Genomic DNA, 19,361 nt, shown 5'->3' with positions numbered 1-19,361 from the left:
CTATAACGTGTAGATGAAGCACTAACAGGAGGCTTTAAAATTTTCATTCTAGTGTCTTTCGTTTGGGAGAAAAATGCAAAAGTACAATGCAGCTTTTCCTTGCCGATATCTCTCTTTTGCAAAGAGATAGGCATTGGAAAATGCAGGGCTATAACGTGTAGATGAAGCACTAACAGGAGGCTTTAACATTTTCATTCTAGTGTACTTCGTTTGGGAGAAAAATGCAAAGGTACAATACAGCTTTTCCTTGCCGATATCTCTCTTTTGCAAAGAGATAGGCATTGGAAAATTCAGGGCTATAACGTGTAGATGAAGCACTAATAGGAGGTTATAAAATTTTCATTCTAGTGTCCTTCGTTTGGGAGAAAAATGCAAAGGTACAATACAGCTTTTCCTTGCCGATATCTCTCTTTTGCAAAGAGATAGGCATTGGAAAATTCAGGGCTATAACGTGTAGATGAAGCACTAACAGGAGGCTTTAAAATTTTCATTCTAGTGTCTTTCGTTTGGGAGAAAAATGCAAAGGTACAATACAGCTTTTCCTTGCCGATATCTCTCTTTTGCAAAGAGATAGGCATTGGAAAATTCAGGGCTATAACGTGTATATGAAGCACTAACAGGAGGCTTTAAAATTTTCATTCTAGTGTCTTTCGTTTGGGAGAAAAATGCAAAGGTACAATACAGCTTTTCCTTGCCGATATCTCTCTTTTGCAAAGAGATAGGCATTGGAAAATTCAGGGCTATAACGTGTAGATGAAGCACTAACAGTAGACTTTAAAATTTTCATTCTAGTGTCTTTCGTTTGGGAGAAAAATGCAAAGGTACAATACAGCTTTTCCTTGCCAATATCTCTCTTTTGCAAAGAGCTAGGCATTGGAAAATTCAGGGCTATAACGTGTAGATGAAGCACTAACAGGAGGCTTTAAAATTTTCATTCTAGTGTCTTTCGTTCGGGAGAAAAATGCAAAGGTACAATACAGTTTTTCCTTGCCGATATCTCTCTTTTGCAAAGAGATAGGCATTGGAAAATTCAGGGCTATAACGTGTAGATGAAGCACTAACAGGAGGCTTTAAAATTTTCATTCTAGTGTCCTTCGTTTGGGAGAAAAATGCAAAGGTACAATACAGCTTTTCCTTGCCAATATCTCTCTTTTGCAAAGAGCTAGGCATTGGAAAATTCAGGGCTATAACGTGTAGATGAAGCACTAACAGGAGGCTTTAAAATTTTCATTCTAGTGTCTTTCGTTTGGGAGAAAAATGCAAAGGTACAATACAGCATTTCCTTGCCGATATCTCTCTTTTGCAAAGAGATAGGCATTGGAAAATTCAGGGCTATTACGTGTAGATGAAGCACTAAAAGGAGGCTTTAAAATTTTCATTCTAGTGTCTTTCGTTTGGGAGAAAAATGTAAAAGTACAATGCAGCTTTTCCTTGCCGATATCTCTCTTTTGCAAAGAGATAGGCATTGGAAAATTCAGGGCTATAACGTGTAGATGAAGCACTAACAGGAGGCTTTAAAATTTTCATTCTAGTGTCTTTCGTTTGGGAGAAAAATGTAAAAGTACAATGCAGCTTTTCCTTGCCGATATCTCTCTTTTGCAAAGAGATAGGCATTGGAAAATTCAGGGCTATAACGTGTATATGAAGCACTAACAGGAGGCTTTAAAATTTTCATTCTAGTGTCTTTCGTTTGGGAGAAAAATGCAAAGGTACAATACAGCTTTTCCTTGCCGATATCTCTCTTTTGCTAAGAGATAGGCATTGGAAAATTCAGGGCTATAACGTGTAGATGAAGCACTAAAAGGAGGCTTTAAAATTTTCATTCTAGTGTCCTTCGTTTGGGAGAAAAATGCAAAGGTACAATACAGCTTTTCCTTGCCGATATCTCTCTTTTGCAAAGAGATAGGCATTGGAAAATTCAGGGCTATAACGTGTAGATGAAGCACTAATAGGAGGCTTTAAAATTTTCATTCTAGTGTCCTTCGTTTGGGAGAAAAATGCAAAGGTACAATACAGCTTTTCCTTGCCGATATCTCTCTTTTGCAAAGAGATAGGCATTGGAAAATTCAGGGCTATAACGTGTAGATGAAGCACTAACAGGAGGCTTTAAAATTTTCATTCTAGTGTCTTTCGTTTGGGAGAAAAATGCAAAGGTACAATACAGCTTTTCCTTGCCGATATCTCTCTTTTGCAAAGAGCTAGGCATTGGAAAATTCAGGGCTATAACGTGTAGATGAAGCACTAAAAGGAGGCTTTAAAATTTTCATTCTAGTGTCTTTCGTTTGGGAGAAAAATGTAAAAGTACAATGCAGCTTTTCCTTGCCGATATCTCTCTTTTGCAAAGAGATAGGCATTGGAAAATTCAGGGCTATAACGTGTAGATGAAGCACTAATAGGAGGCTTTAAAATTTTCATTCTAGTGTCCTTCGTTTGGGAGAAAAATGCAAAGGTACAATACAGTTTTTCCTTGCCGATATCTCTCTTTTGCAAAGAGATAGGCATTGGAAAATTCAGGGCTATAACGTGTAGATGAAGCACTAACAGGAGGCTTTAAAATTTTCATTCTAGTGTCTTTCGTTTGGGAGAAAAATGCAAAGGTACAATACAGCTTTTCCTTGCCGATATCTCTCTTTTGCAAAGAGATAGGCATTTGAAAATTCAGGGCTATAACGTGTAGATGAAGCACTAACAGGAGGCTTTAAAATTTTCATTCTAGTGTCCTTCGTTTGGGAGAAAAATGCAAAGGTACAATACAGCTTTTCCTTGCCGATATCTCTCTTTTGCAAAGAGATAGGCATTGGAAAATTCAGGGCTATAACGTGTAGATGAAGCACTAATAGGAGGCTTTAAAATTTTCATTCTAGTGTCCTTCGTTTGGGAGAAACATGCAAAGGTACAATACAGCTTTTCCTTGCCGATATCTCTCTTTTGCAAAGAGATAGGCATTGGAAAATTCAGGGCTATAACGTGTAGATGAAGCACTAACAGGAGGCTTTAAAATTTTCATTCTAGTGTCTTTCGTTTGGGAGAAAAATGTAAAAGTACAATGCAGCTTTTCCTTGCCGATATCTCTCTTTTGCAAAGAGATAGGCATGAGAAAATTCAGGGCTATAAAGTGTATATGAAGCACTAACAGGAGGCTTTAAAATTTTCATTCTAGTGTCTTTCGTTTGGGAGAAAAATGCAAAGGTACAATACAGCTTTTCCTTGCCGATATCTCTCTTTTGCTAAGAGATAGGCATTGGAAAATTCAGGGCTATAACGTGTAGATGAAGCACTAACAGGAGGCTTTAAAATTTTCATTCTAGTGTCCTTCGTTTGGGAGAAAAATGCAAAGGTACAATACAGCTTTTCCTTGCCGATATCTCTCTTTTGCAAAGAGATAGGCATTGGAAAATTCAGGGCTATAACGTGTAGATGAAGCACTAATAGGAGGCTTTAAAATTTTCATTCTAGTGTCCTTCGTTTGGGAGAAAAATGCAAAGGTACAATACAGCTTTTCCTTGCCGATATCTCTCTTTTGCAAAGAGATAGGCATTGGAAAATTCAGGGCTATAACGTGTAGATGAAGCACTAACAGGAGGCTTTAAAATTTTCATTCTAGTGTCTTTCGTTTGGGAGAAAAATGCAAAGGTACAATACAGCTTTTCCTTGCCGATATCTCTCTTTTGCAAAGAGCTAGGCATTGGAAAATTCAGGGCTATAACGTGTAGATGAAGCACTAACAGGAGGCTTTAAAATTTTCATTCTAGTGTCTTTCGTTTGGGAGAAAAATGCAAAGGTACAATACAGTTTTTCCTTGCCGATATCTCTCTTTTGCAAAGAGATAGGCATTGGAAAATTCAGGGCTATAACGTGTAGATGAAGCACTAACAGGAGGCTTTAAAATTTTCATTCTAGTGTCCTTCGTTTGGGAGAAAAATGCAAAGGTACAATACAGCTTTTCCTTGCCAATATCTCTCTTTTGCAAAGAGCTAGGCATTGGAAAATTCAGGGCTATAACGTGTAGATGAAGCACTAACAGGAGGCTTTAAAATTTTCATTCTAGTGTCTTTCGTTTGGGAGAAAAATGCAAAGGTACAATACAGCATTTCCTTGCCGATATCTCTCTTTTGCAAAGAGATAGGCATTGGAAAATTCAGGGCTATTACGTGTAGATGAAGCACTAAAAGGAGGCTTTAAAATTTTCATTCTAGTGTCTTTCGTTTGGGAGAAAAATGTAAAAGTACAATGCAGCTTTTCCTTGCCGATATCTCTCTTTTGCAAAGAGATAGGCATTGGAAAATTCAGGGCTATAACGTGTAGATGAAGCACTAACAGGAGGCTTTAAAATTTTCATTCTAGTGTCTTTCGTTTGGGAGAAAAATGTAAAAGTACAATGCAGCTTTTCCTTGCCGATATCTCTCTTTTGCAAAGAGATAGGCATTGGAAAATTCAGGGCTATAACGTGTATATGAAGCACTAACAGGAGGCTTTAAAATTTTCATTCTAGTGTCTTTCTTTTGGGAGAAAAATGCAAAGGTACAATACAGCTTTTCCTTGCCGATATCTCTCTTTTGCTAAGAGATAGGCATTGGAAAATTCAGGGCTATAACGTGTAGATGAAGCACTAAAAGGAGGCTTTAAAATTTTCATTTTAGTGTCCTTCGTTTGGGAGAAAAATGCAAAGGTACAATACAGCTTTTCCTTGCCGATATCTCTCTTTTGCAAAGAGATAGGCATTGGAAAATTCAGGGCTATAACGTGTAGATGAAGCACTAACAGGAGGCTTTAAAATTTTCATTCTAGTGTCTTTCGTTTGGGAGAAAAATGCAATGGTACAATACAGCATTTCCTTGCCGATATCTCTCTTTTGCAAAGAGATAGGCATTGGAAAATTCAGGGGTATTACGTGTAGATGAAGCACTAAAAGGAGGCTTTAAAATTTTCATTCTAGTGTCTTTCGTTTGGGAGAAAAATGTAAAAGTACAATGCAGCTTTTCCTTGCCGATATCTCTCTTTTGCAAAGAGATAGGCATTGGAAAATTCAGGGCTATAACGTGTAGATGAAGCACTAACAGGAGGCTTTAAAATTTTCATTCTAGTGTCTTTCGTTTGGGAGAAAAATGCAAAGGTACAATACAGCTTTTCCTTGCCGATATCTCTCTTTTGCAAAGAGATAGGCATTGGAAAATTCAGGGCTATAACGTGTAGATGAAGCACTAACAGGAGGCTTTAAAATGTTCATTCTAGTGTCTTTCGTTTGGGAGAAAAATGCAAAGGTACAATACAGCTTTTCCTTGCCGATATCTCTCTTTTGCAAAGAGCTAGGCATTTGAAAATTCAGGGCTATAACGTGTAGATGAAGCACTAACAGTAGACTTTAAAATTTTCATTCTAGTGTCTTTCGTTTGGGAGAAAAATGCAAAGGTACAATACAGCTTTTCCTTGCCGATATCTCTCTTTTGCTAAGAGATAGGCATTGGAAAATTCAGGGCTATAACGTGTAGATGAAGCACTAAAAGGAGGCTTTAAAATTTTCATTCTAGTGTCCTTCGTTTGGGAGAAAAATGCAAAGGTACAATACAGCTTTTCCTTGCCGATATCTCTCTTTTGCAAAGAGATAGGCATTGGAAAATTCAGGGCTATTACGTGTAGATGAAGCACTAAAAGGAGGCTTTAAAATTTTCATTCTAGTGTCTTTCGTTTGGGAGAAAAATGTAAAAGTACAATGCAGCTTTTCCTTGCCGATATCTCTCTTTTGCAAAGAGATAGGCATTGGAAAATTCAGGGCTATAACGTGTAGATGAAGCACTAACAGGAGGCTTTAAAATTTTCATTCTAGTGTCTTTCGTTTGGGAGAAAAATGTAAAAGTACAATGCAGCTTTTCCTTGCCGATATCTCTCTTTTGCAAAGAGATAGGCATTGGAAAATTCAGGGCTATAACGTGTATATGAAGCACTAACAGGAGGCTTTAAAATTTTCATTCTAGTGTCTTTCGTTTGGGAGAAAAATGCAAAGGTACAATACAGCTTTTCCTTGCCGATATCTCTCTTTTGCTAAGAGATAGGCATTGGAAAATTCAGGGCTATAACGTGTAGATGAAGCACTAAAAGGAGGCTTTAAAATTTTCATTCTAGTGTCCTTCGTTTGGGAGAAAAATGCAAAGGTACAATACAGCTTTTCCTTGCCGATATCTCTCTTTTGCAAAGAGATAGGCATTGGAAAATTCAGGGCTATAACGTGTAGATGAAGCACTAATAGGAGGCTTTAAAATTTTCATTCTAGTGTCCTTCGTTTGGGAGAAAAATGCAAAGGTACAATACAGCTTTTCCTTGCCGATATCTCTCTTTTGCAAAGAGATAGGCATTGGAAAATTCAGGGCTATAACGTGTAGATGAAGCACTAACAGGAGGCTTTAAAATTTTCATTCTAGTGTCTTTCGTTTGGGAGAAAAATGCAAAGGTACAATACAGCTTTTCCTTGCCGATATCTCTCTTTTGCAAAGAGATAGGCATTGGAAAATTCAGGGCTATAACGTGTAGATGAAGCACTAACAGTAGACTTTAAAATTTTCATTCTAGTGTCTTTCGTTTGGGAGAAAAATGCAAAGGTACAATACAGCTTTTCCTTGCCAATATCTCTCTTTTGCAAAGAGCTAGGCATTGGAAAATTCAGGGCTATAACGTGTAGATGAAGCACTAACAGGAGGCTTTAAAATTTTCATTCTAGTGTCTTTCGTTTGGGAGAAAAATGCAAAGGTACAATACAGTTTTCCTTGCCGATATCTCTCTTTTGCAAAGAGATAGGCATTGGAAAATTCAGGGCTATAACGTGTAGATGAAGCACTAACAGGAGGCTTTAAAATTTTCATTCTAGTGTCTTTCGTTTGGGAGAAAAATGCAAAGGTACAATACAGCTTTTCCTTGCCGATATCTCTCTTTTGCAAAGAGATAGGCATTTGAAAATTCAGGGCTATAACGTGTAGATGAAGCACTAACAGAAGGCTTTAAAATTTTCATTCTAGTGTCCTTCGTTTGGGAGAAAAATGCAAAGGTACAATACAGCTTTTCCTTGCCGATATCTCTCTTTTGCAAAGAGATAGGCATTGGAAAATTCAGGGCTATAACGTGTAGATGAAGCACTAATAGGAGGCTTTAAAATTTTCATTCTAGTGTCCTTCGTTTGGGAGAAACATGCAAAGGTACAATACAGCTTTTCCTTGCCGATATCTCTCTTTTGCAAAGAGATAGGCATTGGAAAATTCAGGGCTATAACGTGTAGATGAAGCACTAACAGGAGGCTTTAACATTTTCATTCTAGTGTCTTTCGTTTGGGAGAAAAATGCAAAGGTACAATACAGCTTTTCCTTGCCGATATCTCTCTTTTGCAAAGAGCTAGGCATTGGAAAATTCAGGGCTATAACGTGTAGATGAAGCACTAATAGGAGGCTTTAAAATTTTCATTCTAGTGTCTTTCGTTTGGGAGAAAAATGCAAAAGTACAATGCTGCTTTTCCTTGCCGATATCTCTCTTTTGCAAAGAGATAGGCATTGGAAAATTCAGGGCTATTACGTGTAGATGAAGCACTAACAGGAGGCTTTAAAATTTTCATTCTAGTGTCCTTCGTTTGGGAGAAAAATGCAAAGGTACAATACAGCTTTTCCTTGCCAATATCTCTCTTTTGCAAAGAGCTAGGCATTGGAAAATTCAGGGCTATTACGTGTAGATGAAGCACTAACAGGAGGCTTTAAAATTTTCATTCTAGTGTCTTTCGTTTGGGAGAAAAATGCAAAGGTACAATACAGCATTTCCTTGCCGATATCTCTCTTTTGCAAAGAGATAGGCATTGGAAAATTCAGGGCTATTACGTGTAGATGAAGCACTAAAAGGAGGCTTTAAAATTTTCATTCTAGTGTCTTTCGTTTGGGAGAAAAATGTAAAAGTACAATGCAGCTTTTCCTTGCCGATATCTCTCTTTTGCAAAGCGATAGGCATTGGAAAATTCAGGGCTATAACGTGTAGATGAAGCACTAACAGGAGGCTTTAAAATTTTCATTCTAGTGTCTTTCGTTTGGGAGAAAAATGTAAAAGTACAATGCAGCTTTTCCTTGCCGATATCTCTCTTTTGCAAAGAGATAGGCATGAGAAAATTCAGGGCTATAACGTGTATATGAAGCACTAACAGGAGGCTTTAAAATTTTCTTTCTAGTGTCTTTCGTTTGGGAGAAAAATGCAAAGGTACAATACAGCTTTTCCTTGCCGATATCTCTCTTTTGCTAAGAGATAGGCATTGGAAAATTCAGGGCTATAACGTGTAGATGAAGCACTAACAGGAGGCTTTAAAATTTTCATTCTAGTGTCCTTCGTTTGGGAGAAAAATGCAAAGGTACAATACAGCTTTTCCTTGCCGATATCTCTCTTTTGCAAAGAGATAGGCATTGGAAAATTCAGGGCTATAACGTGTAGATAAAGCACTAATAGGAGGCTTTAAAATTTTCATTCTAGTGTCCTTCGTTTGGGAGAAAAATGCAAAGGTACAATACAGCTTTTCCTTGCCGATATCTCTCTTTTGCAAAGAGATAGGCATTGGAAAATTCAGGGCTATAACGTGTAGATGAAGCACTAACAGGAGGCTTTAAAATTTTCATTCTAGTGTCTTTCGTTTGGGAGAAAAATGCAAAGGTACAATACAGCTTTTCCTTGCCGATATCTCTCTTTTGCAAAGAGCTAGGCATTGGAAAATTCAGGGCTATAACGTGTAGATGAAGCACTAACAGTAGACTTTAAAATTTTCATTCTAGTGTCTTTCGTTTGGGAGAAAAATGCAAAGGTACAATACAGCTTTTCCTTGCCGATATCTCTCTTTTGCAAAGAGCTAGGCATTGGAAAATTCAGGGCTATAACGTGTAGATGAAGCACTAACAGGAGGCTTTAAAATTTTCTTTCTAGTGTCTTTCGTTTGGGAGAAAAATGCAAAGGTACAATACAGTTTTTCCTTGCCGATATCTCTCTTTTGCAAAGAGATAGGCATTGGAAAATTCAAGGGCTATAACGTTTAGATGAAGCACTAACAGGAGGCTTTAAAATTTTCATTCTAGTGTCTTTCGTTTGGGAGAAAAATGCAAAGGTACAATACAGCTTTTCCTTGCCGATATCTCTCTTTTGCAAAGAGATAGGCATTTGAAAATTCAGGGCTATAACGTGTAGATGAAGCACTAACAGGAGGCTTTAAAATTTTCATTCTAGTGTCCTTCGTTTGGGAGAAAAATGCAAAGGTACATTACAGCTTTTCCTTGCCGATATCTCTCTTTTGCAAAGAGATAGGCATTGGAAAATTCAGGGCTATAACGTGTAGATGAAGCACTAACAGGAGGCTTTACAATTTTCATTCTAGTGTCTTTCGTTTGGGAGAAAAATGCAAAGGTACAATACAGCTTTTCCTTGCCAATATCTCTCTTTTGCAAAGAGCTAGGCATTGGAAAATTCAGGGCTATAACGTGTAGATGAAGCACTAACAGGAGGCGAACATCCCCAAAGGGGAGTTCCTAAGATTAAAGAGGAACTGTTCGGATGAGGCAACCTACCGACACAAAAGTGAGGAGGTAGCGGCCCGTCTCAAGGAACGAGGCTACAGCAATAGATCCATTAAAAAGGCACGGAACTCCCTTTTGAAAACAACTAGGAATTCCCTCATCTTCCAAGAAAAGAAAGTGAAGGATCAAGATGACCTGAGATTTGTGGGAGACTTCTGTCAGGAGTGGAGACAACTTAAAGAAGGTATACAAAAACACTGGCATGTTCTGTTGTCTGACTCAGACCTAGCAACTAGCCTGGGAGACAAGGTCTCGATGAGCTGGAGAAGGTCACCCAACCTAAAGGACTATTGGGTACAAAGTCATTACCAACGACTCCCTTCCGTCTCTCCTTCAGTAAGAGGCACATACCCTTGTGGGACCTGCAGGGCCTGTGACTATATGAAGCCAACACAAGAAATCACAGACAAATTTGGTAACCAACACAGGATCTCCGATTACTTCAACTGCAAAACAACCAATGTGGTGTATTGCCTACAGTGCCTGTGTGGCAAAAGATATGTGGGAATAACCACACGGATGTTTAAACAACGGATTTTGGAACATGCAGGAACAATCCGAAACGTGGATAGGGATATGCAGAACTTCCGACAAATAACCACGGTGGCCAGACATTTTCATCTCCACCATAATGACAACACCCATCGAATGCAAGCTTTTGGCCTGGAAAAGGTCAAACTTGGAATCAGAGGGGGCGATGTAATGCAGGAACTACTCAAAAAGGAGAGCCAGTGGACCTACCTATTGGGAAGTTTAGCTCCATCAGGTCTCAACGAACACATAAACTATACGGTGTTCCTATGATGATTATTTACATGTGATATTGAGACACGCCATTTAGATCTCGATGGCGCCAATGTATGCGCTCTCTCTCTTTCTCTCTTTCCCCTTTCTTAACTCAACCTTTCCTTAGGCTCCAACAAATTCGTGCTACCCCGGCCTGCAAGACCTATTTTCATTACATGCTGTGTATCAGGCCACTTTTCATTAGATGTATCAACATAATAATTGCAATAGCAAATTAAATCACCAGTATATTTCAACAATATACAACTATTACCCCAATTTTTAACCTACTCCCCCCTTGGTGTCCTCCTTGACTCACCGTCCTTTCCCTTTCCTCCCCACTTTTCACCAGTTCTATTATTATCATTATTTTTATTTCTATAATTCTTACACATTCTGTACTCACTAGTATTCTTATTATTTGAATATACACACTCTTTAGACCGTTTTGAACAACAACTAGGTACACTTTTTGACATTACCTATCAAGGTAACATCTTTATCACCCACAAACATTTGTTTTGTGTTTTCTCACATGTGCACTTTTAATTTTGTGTTTAATGTCACTTTTTTCAATTTTGTCACTTTTATTCACATATTTTTCATCTCTGATACCACAACCATCAGGTCACAATTACATCTGCTCGATGATTTTTCGAGCAGACCTACACATAGAACCTAAATTAATCACCTGCAGTCAATTTCTACACAATCAGGTTTCATAACATTCACAATACAGAGCACCAACACTAATGATACACAACAACCAAACAAGCCTCCCCTGCACTGTAGTCACCCATTTCCCATTATTTAACCCTTTTTTTCCCCATTCTGTCATCCCTTCCCCCTCCCCTTCCAATTTTCCCTTCCCTCAATTACACCCCCCTTTTCTCCTCCCCCTTTTGTTTTCACTTCCCTCCCCCCCCCCCCTCCCCCTTTCCCCCCTCTTTTTCCCCCCTCCCCCCCCCCTCCCTTTTCCTCCCCCCCCCCTCCCCCGCTTTTTTCCCCCTGGTCCCTCCATACCCATTTCCCCCCCCCCCCTCCCAAACCCCCGCCCCCCCACCCCCCTTTTATAAAAAAAAAAATTTTTATATTTATATTTATCTTTATAATCTCTAATCCTTAATTTTCATGTTTCATTTTTAATTTCTAATTTTATATTTATATTTATTCTTATTTTTACATTCTTTATATTTATTTTTATTTTACAGTTATATTTATTGTCTTATCTATACCTATCTCATACCCATTTACATTTATCATTATTATTACTATTATTTTCAAATTTATACTCATTTTTATTCTTATTTATTATTTTTTATTATTATCATTATTACTTTTATTTATTTTGCATTTTTCTCTCCTCCGTATTTCCCCAAATTTCAACTTCGTATTCATCAGTGCATAATTTTACTCTATACGGACTTTGGCGGGAAAGCCTAAACTTTAAGGTTATATTATCAAAGATGAATATTCGGCGAGGATAATGCACAATATTTCCATCTCCAGAACAAGATTTGTTCCTCTAAATAGAGTTTTATTTATTTATTATTTATCATAACCGTCTATTAATTAGTAAATTACAGTCACTTTTATCTTACTTACGACGATTGGGTCACCAACCTCTGTCACTGGCATATTTTGATTAACAGGTCGGTCATGTTTATATCTATTTTCATTATTTTTTATTATTATTTCCTATTATCCCTATTATGATTATTACTTTTATTTTGATATCACTATTATTATTAGTATTATCACAGGAGATATTTCCTCTTACTAATCAATTAATTTCTGCATTAAGAATGTCATAGCTTAAATCTCCTGAAACATATTGTCGATTCTAATTATGTTAAATGTATGTTTAGAAAACGCACATTGTCTTTAATCTTATTTTTCTGTTGGATTTTCAGCTTATATAACTGTGATTTGATTAACCATTATCCTCCATAAAAAAATTCTGTTTATTAATTAAACCGTTATTCGATATTTTTGATCTAACACACCATACGCTTTGAACATTACTTTAATTGATTCCATTGTGATCCACATATATTAACTTTCATTTATGGAGGTTTAATAGAATAAGCACTGCCTGGTGGATAGAATTGTTTAACAAAAATTATGCCATAATTAGTGGTCTACGTATATTAACTATTACTTATGGAGCTTCAATAGAATAAGCACAGCCAGGTGGATGGAAGCGCTGAACAAACCTATGCCATAATTAGGCAATTAAGAACTCAGGAAAGGGATTGGTTGATGATCCCCTTTTTAAATGCACCATCTGAACACCACCATAGGCTGCCAGGTGAGCAAGCCCAGGTGGTGAAACGTACGTCCAACTAACGGCCTCACGCACGGACTCCTCACTGCAGGAGGAGCCGTGACCAACAGCAGTCATTCAGAACGGCTGAGCGGCAATGATCCATCGAGTTCGGGGAGATCGCGAGTGGTAATGTACAATAACCTACGGGTCAGACTCACTCACCCGACACTCCCCACACACTCTCTCTCTTCCTGTCAACTTTCACTTTCACGGACAGACACCCGGTCTCCGGTGGCGCATCCGGACCCTGCAAGGCAAGTGGCAACAGGGTCCGCCTAACACCACATACGGCTTCTCAGGCTGCCGTCCGCTGCCTTTCTTTCCACGGCACAACCCACGATCCCACTCTCATCTGTCCTCCGCTCCAATGATGAGGTCAGACAGCAGATGGGATCAGTGAACTGGAGTGCCGACTATCCTTTGCCCTCAGAGTTACAGTCTCACACTTGACCAGTTACCTGCAGGTAATTTTGATAAAATAACAAGTACCAACGCATACAAAAACATGGCAATAAACAAGGCGCAATTATTGGGGATATAAACACCTGTGATTTTGTTTTAACTTGTGCCTATTAAGATAATATCAATTGTTACCTAGCAACAGCAATGTTTTTTATTAGGAGCAGGTCTGTTTTGTGCAATCTCATTGCACAATAAATGTTGTTAAATGATGCAGTGTTATTAACACAATTGTGATTTAGTCTATTACTGTGGGCCTTTTTATTTCATTTTCGGACTCTGGCTCAGACCCAAGTGGCGCATTTAGGACCCTGCAAGGCTCATAAGCATCAGGGCCCATCTAACACCACGTTGGGGTCTCTAGCCAGTGTGCCAGTTCTATCTTTTTTCTGTGACACAGTCGACGGTCCTACTCTCATCTTTCCTCCGCTCATGAATGAGGTTAGACAGCAGATGGGACTAGCAGACTAGAGTGTCACTATCTAATTTTCTACTATCCATGCCAGCATAATCTTGTTTTTTCTTTATTTGCATTTGTTACATACCTGACAAACAACACTAATGTGTCAGTTTTTCATTCAAGATACAAATGAATCATTTTGGAGACAGAATGTTGCAGTAAAACCCAATTGTAACTATGTATTCTCTAACAGACATGGATATTATTTTCTCTTTAACATGGAAGAGATGTTAAAACACAGATTTACTCTGTGAAATATGGGGAGAAGCTGATCTCACATACACAGCAGTATTTTTCTGCAAGGTGTAATTAATTATATCACCAATATCATCTCTGCTGCTCACAGGATATTTTTGATAGATTACTATCATTTTTTGTCATTAATTTCTGTGATTACTGCTGTTCATTGGATAAGTTTGATAGATTACTATCATTTTTCTTATCATCCATTGTTGAGCAAAATATACAAATAATTTTAAGATGATGATATTTGCTCTTTTTTGAATTATTCATATTTTTACCACTGTTTAAAAGGGGAATAAGTAATTGATACGTCTAATATACCCCTGTTATTTTATTTTAGTTGAGTATTGGATAAATAAAAGCTAAGTTTTAATTATAGACAGTTTTCATCTTTTTCACATCATTAATCATCAAAAGAGTGCTCCAAATATAGGAATTTCTTCTATTTGGTAAGATGTGGGCTCTTCCACACCCACCAAATCATTCTGTATCTGGTACACTATTCCTGGGAGCACCTCCAACGTCAGAATAGTTGCCCACTTGGGCTTGATATATTTTTTCTGTTTAGTTGGTTGTTTGAGATTTAGTCATTCAATTATAACCAGTCTGGTGCAGGGTAAACCAAGTTTTGCCACAAAAGTCAATACTGACAAAGGCTAATAATCATTCATCTAGAACGTTTCCTAGAAAAACTTTAAAAAGTCAATAATCTGGAGAATTTTTGTAAGAAACACATTGGTACTTTCCCATGATGAGTGAGTGCTTCAGGATTTCTTGCACTTACATGGGCTATTAACCAAAAGGTTGGTGGTTCAATCCCACCCAGGGATGTAATTGACCTTGTCATCAGATTTTGGTGATCTTTAAGTAGACAAGTCAAAATTTCAAACCCCCTCTTATGGTGTAGGGTACCTGGCCTTCTCTGACGTAATCAGAGTTAGATTTAATTAAGTGATTTTATAAAAAACAGCTAGGAAGCACAATTTAGCAGTGGGTTGCAGAGAAAAAAATAACATTTTAAACCTACCGGTAATTTTTTTTTCTCGTAGTCCGTAGAGGATGATGGGGACTCCGTAAGGACCATGGGGGATAGACGGGCTCCGCAGCAGACATGGGCACTTTAAGAAAGACTTTAGATCTGGGTGTGCACTGGCTCCTCCCTCTATGCCCCTCCTCCATACCTCAGTTAGAGAAACTGTGCCCAGAGGAGACGGACAGTACGAGGAAAGGATTTTTGTTAATCCAAGGTCAAGATTCATACCAGCCACACCAATCACACCGTATAACTTGTGATATACTACCCAGTTAACAGTATGAATCAAATCTAACTCTGATTACATCAGAGAAGGCCAGGTACCCTACACCATAGCAGGGGTTTTCGAAATTTTGACTTGTCTACTTAAAGATCAACAAAATCTGATAATAAGTTCAATTACATCCCTGGGTGGGATTGAACCACCAACCTTTTGGTTAATAGCCGTATACACTAACTGATTGCGCCACAGCGAAACTTTGCAAAAGTACATACTGACAAAGGCTAATAAGCATTCATCTAGAACGTTTCCTATAAAAACTTTAAATAGTCAATAATCTGGAGAGTTTTTGTAAGATGTTTCTTCCATCAACCAATGAAGAAACACATTGGTACTTTCCCATGATGAGTGAGTGCTTCAGGATCTCTTGCACTTACATGTGCAGCAGAGTACTGTAATGGAAGCATGCTGGGTCCATAACCCAGAGGTAGGCAGATTGAAACTATCCTCTGCTATATGACTTGTCTACTTAAATATTACCAAAATTTGATCACAAGGTCAATTACGTCCCTGGATGGGATTGAACCACCAACCTTTTGATTAATAGCTGAACACACTAACCGATTGCGCCACAGAGACACTTTGCGAAAAGTACATACTGACAAAGACTAATAAGCATTCATCTAGAACGTTTCCTAGAAAAACTTTAAAAAGTCAATAACCTGGAGAGTTTTTGTAAGATGTTTCTTCCAGCAACCAATGAAGAAACACATTGGTACTTTCCCATGATGAGTGAGTGCTTCAGGATCTCTTGCACTTACATGTGCAGCAGAGTACTGCAATGGAAGCATGCTGGGCCCATAACCCAGAGGTAGGCAGATTGATACTATCCTTTGCTATATGCATTTTTTTTGTTCATTAAAGTAATCCAAAACTGGGATTGATATTTTAGCTTTTATTTTTACTTAAAGTACAATAACTTTTACCATTTTAATTTGTTTTAATAGTATATTGACAGTGTTGTTTTCTTTCAAAAATCCAATTAATTTTCTTTACCCGATTATTAAAATGGTAAGTGACAAAAACAAACTACATTGTCACCAGAAGAGCAATACAAAATGTACAAGTGATATATTAAAATCATCTTTCCAGCTTGAATTTCAATGATGCATTGGGGCAACGATTTTGTGAGAAACATCTTCACCCTTAAATAAAGATTTTCTTAATTCCTTACCTGTGTGCTAATTAGATATCACCTTGTTTTCACATTAAACAGACTTCCACATGAGAAAGCAGCAAGGATGCAGTGGCGTTAATGTTTCCTGGTGTCAACCTGTATTATTTCAGTAGATATTGAAATGAGGATGCATCTTGCTGCCTTTCCAATGAAGCAAGTTTAATTTAGTAATAGGTGAAAAACCATCCCTACAAATATGTTAATCAGATACTTGGCTTTGTGGACACTTTTCAGAGAACAAATTAGTTAGCATAAAAATAAAGCCAGAAAATGAAGAGCTGTTTAATCACTCAATTGGATTTTTCTGCCAGCATATTTCTTTTTCTCTGCAACCCACTGCTAAATTGTGCTTCCTAGCTGTTTTTTTTATAAAATCACTGATTCAAATCTAACTCTGATTACATCAGAGTAGGCCAGGTACCCTACACCATAAGAAGGGGGTTTGAAATTTTGACTTGTCTACTTAAAGATCACCAAAATCTGATAACAAGGTCAATTACATCGCTGGGTGGGATTGAACCACCAACCCTTTGATTAATAACCAAACACACTAACCGATTGCGCCACAGAGACACTTTACAAACATACATACTGACAAAGGCTAATAAGCATTCATCTAGAACGTTTCCTAGAAAAACTTTAAAAAGTCAATAATCTGGAGAGTTTTTGTAAGATGTTTCTTCCATCAACCAACGAAGAAACACATTGGTACTTTCCCATGATGAGTGAGTGCTTCAGGATCTCTTGCACTTACATGTGCAGCAGAGTACTGCAATGGAAACATGCTGGGCCCATAACCCAGAGGTAGGCAGATTGAAACTATCCTCTGCTATATGCATTTTTTTTTGTAAATTAAAGTAATCCAAAACTGGGATTGATATTTTTGCTCTTTTATTTTTACTTAAAGTACAATAACTTTTACCATTTTAATTTGTTTTAATAGTATATTGACAGTATTGTTTTCTTTCAAAAATCCACTTAATTTTCTTTACCCTATTATTAAAATGGTAATTGACAAAAACAAACTACATTGTCACCAGAAGAGCAATACAAAATGTACAAGTGATATATTAAAATCATCTTTCCAGCTTGAATTTCAATGATGCATTGGGGCAACGATTTTGTGAGAAACACCTTCACCCTTAAATAAAGATTTTCTTAATTCCTTACCTGTGTGCTAATTAGATATCACCTTGTTTTCACATTAAACAGACTTCCACATGCGAAAGCAGCAAGGATGCAGTGGCGTTAATGTTTCCTGGTGTCAACCTGTATTATTTCAGTAGACATTGAAATGAGGATGCATCTTGCTGCCTTTCCAATGAAGCAAGTTTAATTCAGTAATAGGTGAAAAACCATTCCTACAAAGGTGTTAATCAGAGACTTGGCTTTGTGGACACTTTTCAGAGAGCAAATTTGTTAGCATAAACATAAAATCAGAAAATGAAGAGCTGTTTAAACAGCTACTGCCTGAGGGTCTCTTGACCTGGTGCAATACCTCTGTAGCTTTTTGTTGAGGCGGGACGCCATCATGTCTATCTGGAACAGTCCCCACCGACTTGCAATCTGTGCGAAGACTTCCTGATGGAGTCCCCACTCTCCTGGATGTAGGTCGTGTCTGCTGAGGAAGTCTGCTTCCCAGTTGTCCACTCCCGGAATGAACACTGCTGACAGTGCGCTTACATGATTCTCCACCCAGCGAAGAATTCTGGTGGCTTCCGCCATCGCCACTCTGCTCCTTGTGCCGCCTTGGCGGTTTACATGAACTACTGCGGTGACGTTGTCTGACTGGATCAGAACTGGTTGGTCGCGAAGTAAGGTCTCCGCTTGACATAGGGCGTTGTATATGGCCCTTAGCTCCAGGATGTTGATGTGAAGACAAGTCTCCTGACTTGACCAAAGACCTTGGAAATTTCTTCCCTGTGTGGCTGCTCCCCAACCTCGGAGGCTCGCGTTCGTGGTCACCAGGATCCAGTCCTGAATGCCGAACCTGCGGCCCTCTAGAAGGTGAGCACTCTGCAGCCACCACAGGAGAGATACCCTGGCCCTGGGGGACAGGGTGATCAACTGATGAATCTGTAGATGTGACCCGGACCACTTGTCCAGTAGGTCCCATTGCAAGATCCTCGCATGGAACCTGCCGAAGGGAATGGCCTCGTATGATGCCACCATCATTCCCAGGACTCGAGTGCAGTGATGCACTGACACCTGTTTTGGTTTCAATAGGTTCCTGACCAGAGTCATGAGTTCCTGGGCCTTTTCTATCGGAAGATAAACCCTTTTCTGGTCCGTATCCAGAATAATGCCCAAGCAAAGTCAGACGAGTCGTAGGAACCAACTGCGACTTCGGGATATTGAGAATCCAGCCGTTTTGCTGTAACACCTTCAATGAAAGTTATACGCTGTTCAGCAACTGCTCTCTTGATCTCGCTTTTATGAGGAGATCGTTCAAGTACGGGATAATTGTGACACCTTGCTTTCGCAGGAGCACCATAATTTCTGTCATTACCTTGGTGAAAATTCTCGGAGAAAATTCTGGAGAGACCAAACGGCAACGTCTGAAATTGGTAATGACAATACTGTACCGCAAATCTTAGGTACGCCTGATGAGGTGGATAAATGAGTACATGAAGGTATGCATCCTTTATGTCCAGAGATATCATAAAATCCCCCCCTTCTAGGCTGGCGATGACCGCTCTTAGCGATTCCATCTTGAACTTGAACCTTTTCAAGTATAGGTTCAGGGATTTTAAATTTAATATGGGTCTGACCAAACCGTCCGGTTTTGGGACTACAAACAGGGTCGAATAATTTCCCTTTCCTTGTTGAAGCAGGGGAACCTTGACCACCACCTGTTGAAGATACAATTTGTGAATTGCATTTAACACTATCTCCCTTTCCTGGGGAGAAGATGGTAGGGCCGATTTGAAAAACCGGCGAGGAGGCACCTCTTCGAATTTCAGCTTGTAACCCTGAGAAACAATTTCTATTGCCTAGGGATCCACCTGCGAATGAACCC

This window comes from Pseudophryne corroboree, unplaced genomic scaffold (genome assembly GCF_028390025.1).
Source record: "Pseudophryne corroboree isolate aPseCor3 unplaced genomic scaffold, aPseCor3.hap2 scaffold_1327, whole genome shotgun sequence".
Lineage (NCBI taxonomy): Eukaryota > Metazoa > Chordata > Amphibia > Anura > Myobatrachidae > Pseudophryne > Pseudophryne corroboree.
The sequence above is the reverse complement of the archived record's forward strand: the minus strand, read 5'-3'. Positions refer to the sequence as shown.